A 7,639-nucleotide genomic window follows, 5' to 3' on the forward strand; every position below is an offset into this window, starting at 1 on the left:
AAATAAATAAATAAAAATGGGTTAATAGAGATGTGAGCGTTAGCCAATAAGAGGCTGGAACTAATGGGTCTGGCAGTGTTCAAAAGAATACAGTTTCCATGTGATTATTTCGCGGAGCTGAGTGGGAACACAGCCCACCGCTGCTCCACACAACAGTATATAACAACCATATTTCTTTCATTCGTCAGTCTAGTAACCATATCATTCTATGAAACTGGTATTGTCTGATTTAATTCAATGAATCTCTGTGAAACCCTAGTGATCACTACTTCCCTCAATAAGAGTTCAAATAGTCTATTCTAAAATAAAGCCAGAGTTCATCATTAGACCAGAAAATGAAATATTTAATGAAATTTTAGAATGACTAAATGGCATTTACTTGCAAGAAATTTTACTGGTAAGAAAAACAAAAACTAGACATGATAATGCCTGCCTGAAATCCCAGCACTCTGGAGTTGGAAGTAGGACTGTCACTTGGTTCTTCTTTCCTCCAGGGTATCTTGCAGTTTCTTTTAAGGTAAGGACCAATAAGGCAGAGACATTTGTTAGCTAGCTAGTGCATCCCCAAAAGAACACCTAGAACCACACTAACTCCATGACAGGATGAACAAATAAACAAATCAGTCCCACAGCTCAGAGGTTTGGATCTCTCCTCTGCCTAATTCACTCTTGATGCTCTCAGTACTACACAATTCTAAATACCAGGTGGAAATACCAGGTGCTCACTTGTCCTGTTGCTTACTTTTCCTGAACTCCAACTCCCCCCAACTTCCAGAATTTTCCCGAACATTCTTCAACTGCTATCTTCATTTCGGTTATGGCAACTGTGTTCTTCCAGCTGTTCAAGTAAAAACCACACTTATTCTTTATGATTCTATTTTGCTCACATCCCATATTCAATCAATACAACTTATCTACCCTCGATATATGCTAAAAATCCAACCACTTCTCAACATTTCATTTTGCTATTACCTTGGTCAGCGCCATTCCCATCTGAAATACCATAACACAATCTCCTGCCTAGTGCCCTTATTTCTTTCTACCTCCCACCCTGTCCTAACACCCCAGAGAGGTAACAATCATTCTTCTAAAACACAAGTCAGAGTCCGTGCTATCAGAGTATAGTGCTAAACACTCCACACTGGCACTCTGCGTTACTCTCAGGAAAACTCGATGGCTTATAAACCATGGAAATTCCCATCCACTACTTATCCCTCTCTCTCTCCATTTCTGTTTGTGATCTGAATGTCCCCCAAGGATTCCCATGTTTAAACACTTGGTCCCCAATGGTGGCACTGTTTGAGAAGGTTGTAGAACTTTTAGGAAGGAGAGCACTGAGAGAGAAAGTGGGTCACAGGGGGAACAGTGACGCTTTTTACAGAAGTCTAGATCCATTTCCCACTCACTCTCTGCTTCTTGAGCACAAACACGTGATAAACCTGCTTCTGGCTCCTGCCACCATGCCCTCCCTTCCACTGTATCCCTCTGGAACTATATACAAATCCTGTCTCCCTGAAGTTGCTTCTGTCAGAATTTTTTTTTTGGGGGGGGGGGGGTTTGCAGGGGGTCACAGTCATTACTGGTTCAATAAATGGTGGAAAAAAAACACATTACCTATCATCACTCCTGGGGCATCATGACAGACATGAAAACCACCCTTCAGAAAAGCTGGTCAGGATATTTAACATGGCAATAGGAAAAGAACTAAGGCAATACTTACTAACACCCACGTGTGTAATTCATTCATTTACTTATTTAATCATCTGTCTCCTTACCTAGCATAAATGCTCCATGTGATTTCAAGTATCTGTCTGCCTTGTTCCCTGCTAGAGTCCTAGCACCTAACATAAAACATGCTCAATGAGTTGTGGTTTTTTTTATATTACACTGTTTATTTTGTGTTTTTGTGTGGACGGGTGCAGGTGGAAGCCAGGCGACAACCTGTAGGAGCTGGTTCTCTCCTTAGACCATGGATCTAAGTCCCAGGGACTCATCAAGTGTTCAGCTTGATTAACCTTTTCCTACTGAAACAGCTCCCAGCCTTCAATCTGCGTTTTTTTTTTTTTTTGGTTTTTTGGTTTTTTTTTTTTTTTTGGTTTTTCGAGACAGGGTTTCTCTGTGGTTTTGGAGCCTGTCCTGGAACTAGCTCTTGTAGATCAGGCTGGTCTCGAACTCACAGAGATCCGCCTGCCTCTGCCTCCCAAGTGCAATCTGCGTATTTTAAATGAATAAAAAGTAATGCTCAAGGAATAAAGTTCAGAAGGTGCGAACAAACAAGCTGATCATGTGCCAACATTGTTCTCGCTACATTAACCCATTTACCCATCCTAAAAGCTGAAATACTATTGCTATTATTCTAATTTTTCACAAGAATTTAAACAGAAGTTAAAGTTAAGAAATTAAGTTTGGAGAGATGGTAACAGTTAAAAGCACTTATTCTCCTGCAGAGGACCCAGGTTCTGTTCCTAGCACCTACATCAGATAGTTTACAACATCTATAGCTTTAGTTCCAGAGGACCCAATGCCCTCTGGCCCTCTGCAGATCTGTGATATACAGAAACTCACATATACACCATATACACATAAATAAAATTATCTTATTTTTAAAGAAATTGCAGTTAAGACTAGTTATGGTGGCATACACTTCAACCCTAGCAGTCTAACCCCAGCACTCAGGAGGAGAAGGCAGGCGGATCTGAGTTCAAAGTCAGCCTAATCTACAGAACAAGTTCCAGAACAGCCAGGACTATACAGAGAAATCCTGTCTTGAAAAAAAAGAAAACAACTAAGCTTAAGCAGCAATATGCCCTACACTATACAAGGCAAGGCTAGGATTAAACACTCTAATTCCAGAATTGACACTCCAAAACATGGAAAACCTCAAGTGCCATACAATCCAATTATATTCCACATAATCATAGCCCATCGCTCTCAAAATAGCTAATGTACTACTTATTTGATTACACATAGCACTCTGTTCTCTGCTCTTTCTCCATCAGTGGCTCTGATACCTTATAAATAAAATGTATTTAACAGCTCTCAGACTCCTTCCTACAAAGGGCATAAGCAGTATGAAACAGCAGCTGTTCCTGTGAAACCCTTCACCTTTAAATTTCCAGTTTGAACCTGGATTACAAGACTGATATAACTGCGACTTTAATAGTAAAGAAAAACAAACTTCAATGGACTCAACTACAATAGGATAGGGAATAAGAAGCAAACAGCCTTAAAAAAAAAAAACAGACAATCTACACTGTAGTTCAATCAGACCTAGAACTCACTATGTAGCCAGGCTGGCTTCAAACTCAAGGCAATCCTCCAGTGTCAGTCTCCTAAGACTGGAATCACAGGTTTATTTTATTTTTAGTTATGTGCACAGGGTGCGAATGATGTGAATGTGAGTGTGGTGCCCAGGAGGCCAGAGAGGAAGTCAGATCCCCTAAGGCTGGGGCTAGAGGCAACTGCAAGCAACCTGATGTGTACTGGGAACCAAACTCAGGTCCTCTAGAAGAGCAGTAAGCTCTCTTAAGTGCTGAGCCATTCCTATAGCACTCAAGTAATATGTCCTGATTAAAAAAATGCAGGATTTTTTTCAGACACACGAAATTCTAAACTGGTTTCTAAATTAAATTATTTCCATCTCTGACACCTACCAAACTACACAATTTTATTCTACAAGAATCACAATTCATTATCATGTAAACATTAGTATACGCACCCAAGTTTCACCCAATATCTTTTGGGTTTTGTTTTCTTCAGTGCTGGGGATCAAACCTAGAGCTTTCCTGCATGTAAGGCAAAAAAACTACACACTAAACACATATCCATTCCCAGCAGCCAGTATCTAAATCTTCAAAACTCAAAACTAGCCTGGCATGGTGGTGAATGCCTGTAATCCCAGTACTCGGGAAGCATAGGCAGTCAGATTTCTATGAGTTAAAAGCCAGCCTTGTCTCCATAGTGAGACCCCATCTCAAAAATTCCAACAAGGGGAGGCAGTAAATATGTGGGGTTTGCTCCTAGCTAATTTAAATCACAAGTACTCACTGTACCAACCAATTATTCAATGTCTACATAGAGATCATTTAATCTTTAATTTTATGACTATAAATTGAACTATACACTTTATCAATTAACTATCATAGCCTCATTTCCTACCAGTCTTTACAAGCAAAAGTTTCTCTAGTAGATCAGCATCTGTTCCTGAAGCGAACATGGAGAACAGGCAGTGATCTCCAACTACTGAAATAACCTACGCATTTCTCTCTTGGGTTACAGAAAAGTACTCCTTAGGCCAAAATAAATCAGGCAGGCATTAGGAAAGTTACTGTTTTTAATTTCATTTCCTGGTAGTTTCCCCTTCTTCCATAAGTGAACTATGGAGAGTCATGCCTCTCATTATATCATAATATGTATCTATCAAAGGGCTTGTTTACTGAACAAGAAATAGTTTAAGTCACAAATGATAAAGCATGTGGTTACCACAGTCTAATAGGAAGCACGAATCCAGAAGACTCAGGTCTATTGTGCTAAACTGTGAACCACTGATGTGAACTGAAGAACACCAAAGACTGTGTTGTTCACTCTCAATAACATCTCCCAAGAAAAGTAAGACACATTCTACCACAGGATACCAGACGAAGCACAGTTTAAAAGCATTTGACACTGACAATATTCCTTGAAAATGGAGGGACCTACATAATGAAAAAAATCCTATTTCATTTTGAAAGTGTTTAATGAAGACTGCAATAAAGCCAGGTTTGGAGCTGCGTGCCTTTAATCCCAGCACTTAGGAGGCAGAGACAGGCGGATCTCTGACTTTGAGGCCAGTCTGGTCTACAGAGTGAGTTCCTGGACAACCAGCATTACACCGAGAAACCATCTTGGACCAGGGGGAAAAATGTAAAAAGAAAGAAAGAAAAAAACTGCAATAAATACAACTGAAAATGAAAAATAAAAGCAATCTTCAAGAAAGTCAAGCATAGGAGATCAGGTCTGCAGTCTCAGCACTTGGAAGGCTAAGATAGAAGAATCACAGTAAGCTGGAGGCTAGCCTGGGATAGAGTGAGCCCTTGTCTTAAAAGAAAAATTCAAAAAAATAGGGACAGCCAGATAACTCGACGTGTAAAGTGCCTATGGCACAACCGATCTGATCCTAGCAATAGCAATCCACAGTGGGAGAACCTAGTCCCAAAGGCTGTCCTTTGACTTCAAATCTGGAGAACACCACACACACACACACACACACACACACACACATACACACACACATACACACACACACACACACACGTCCATTTTTTTTTAAGACCCAAAAATAATCACCCCCAATGAAGAAATACAATAAACACAAAATGTATCAAGGTCTGGAGAGAAACAAGGTGTAAAAGACAGCTGCACTTTAAAACATCTAAGCGATTCTCACACAATTAGCTCCAACAGAACTATTAGTTTGTCTTATCCACTCAAAGCAATCAACCACAACCACCTGCAACTATTACTTTGAAATGTGCCTGACAAAGACACTACCTGAGACCCGGGCCTTCCTTTTCTTCAAGGATCAGCTGAAAAATTAAAAGTGGTACAAAGAGATCATGCACAAGAGAAGGGAGGGGGGGAACGCAGGAAAAATAAACTGGAAGACAGCACTTTTAAGAGGGTAAGAGTAACGACACATATTCCCTCATGGTTGCTTCAGAATGAAGTTGTCTAAACGTCAACATCTTCTTTCTTTGAAACCAGAGTCACTCAGGCTGACAATTTACCTACCCCAAATCAACGCAAAGGTACTCTCTCCCTTCCGTGAATTCCACTCAAGAACCAAAACCTAAAGTGGCAATGTGAGATCTGCTTCAATAGCCCCTCTAGCTACCTCCAGGGCAACATCCCCGCTTCATTTTCCTCTTGAAATACAACCTTTCTTCTTCTTCTATATCACCAGGTCCAAAATAATAAAAAGATCATCTTAAACATTTTACATCAGATCCACCTTGGCCGCACCCCAATATCCCCAAGATTCCCCGTCTCCCCACATCATGCCTCCCACCTCCGGGTCTCGGAGCGCCAGAAGCCCTCCACCTCCCACAGCGGAGGTCCCCGCCGCCAGCGCCTTCGCTCCCGCCCAATCCCGGAGCTCCGCAGGGCGCGGCCGCCGGTGGGCTCGGGTGCGCTGGGGCGGGGTCCGCTCTCCCGACCTCCCCATCCTTCCCGCCCCCACCCCCGGCCCGATCCGGAGGGGGAGGGGTCCCGAAGCCTCACCTACGGCTCCGCCCCTCCCCAGGGGCACTCTGCCCTGCCCAGCCAGGGCCGGGAGCGCCGAGCCCGGTAGGAAACGGCAAATGCCTCAGCGCCGGCGCCCGCCGGACAGCTTGAGGTTCTGCCTGACGCGCGGGCGGCTGCCGACGGGGCTGCCTCACTCTCCTCACGGCCGCCGCTGCCGCTGCCGTTGCTGCTGCTGCCTCCCGGACACCCTGCCGCCGCCACTATCACAGCCGCCGCCGCCGCCGCCACCAAAGCCACAGCTACAGCACGACCGGCGCCCACGACGTCACCAGGCCCCGCCCTCCGCGCACACCTAGCCCCGCCCCCGGGCGCCCGCGCGGCATCCGCGTCCCGCCTCCCACCCTCGCGGGCCGCCGGGCTTTCCCTTGTCCCTCTGGGAAGCGCCTCCCGTAGCGGCTCAGGGGGACCGCGCAACAGGATCGCGAAGCGCGGCGCTCCGAGGCCACGAAGGTAACTGGGCGCCGAGGCAGAGTTGTGCCGCACGTAGAGCCGCCCCTTACAATCACACACCCACGGCCGAGCGTCCACAGGACATCCAGGGCCGCGAAGGCGAGCAGGGAAGGTGCGGGCGAGGAGGGGCGGCGTTTGTCTCCTCCTGCTTGCCGTAGGACGTGGATTGCTGGAAGCCCCAGGAGTGGAGTGGCCTTTCCCAAACCTGGAGTCGCCCCGCCCCCTGCTTGGCAGGCCCGTTACCCGAACCCTGGGATCGCCGCCACCTTAGGAAATAACTCTGGGCTTGTCACTTTGAGTCACTGCTGCCTGGACACCCTTTGTCCAAGAGAAGTTAGCTTGCTCCTCACACTTGACTTTTTAAAATGTAGCTGCGGAAGGCAATGCTCTGAGTCCTCGGGGCTGGCTAAGCGGTCATCGTAAAGACCCTCTCCTCAGTAGGTGGCTTTTCCGCAGCTATCATGCCAGGGAGGAAGAGCGTGGGTGGAACCTGGTGTCCACATGCGGTGCGTGAGCTGTGCCAAATGCTTCACCACGTTACCTTTTTTATTTAGCCCTCACACCAAGCAAGGCGAACGAACTACGAAGCAGCTGCTGCCTTATTTTAGACAACCCAGTTTTTCTGTTGCTGAATCTCAACCTTTTCCTTTTGTCAGGTGCGGGCAAAAGTACAGAGGTGGGGGCAACACACAGGCATTAATTTTAAAAGGTAGATAAGCTATCTCTAAGCCAAAAATCTAAAGGTGGTGTGAATTATACTCATCCCCACACTCCCAGGGTTTATTAAGCTAATTTAAAATGCCTTTGAGATGAGAGGAGTTAAGACTCATCCTTTTACTCATCCTTAACCTCCCACCATCATAATTAACCAGCTTACGCTCTTACAATCCATTGACATTTTCCCCCA

General features: G+C 45.1%; 1 protein-coding gene across 2 annotated transcripts in view; it reads right to left on the bottom strand.

Annotated features, from left to right (window-relative positions):
• The window catches only part of Erc1 (ELKS/RAB6-interacting/CAST family member 1), a 356,262-nt gene extending 349,765 nt beyond the window's left edge, over positions 1-6,497 (bottom strand). For both annotated transcript variants that reach the window (XM_026788064.1, XM_013352982.2), the window contains exon 1: positions 6,259-6,497. The gene's annotated coding sequence lies outside the window, so the exon portion shown is untranslated. The remainder of the gene's footprint in view (positions 1-6,258) is intronic.
• Between the last annotated feature and the right edge of the window lie 1,142 nt (positions 6,498-7,639).

Source organism: Microtus ochrogaster, unplaced genomic scaffold (genome assembly GCF_000317375.1).
Source record: "Microtus ochrogaster isolate Prairie Vole_2 unplaced genomic scaffold, MicOch1.0 UNK1, whole genome shotgun sequence".
Lineage (NCBI taxonomy): Eukaryota > Metazoa > Chordata > Mammalia > Rodentia > Cricetidae > Microtus > Microtus ochrogaster.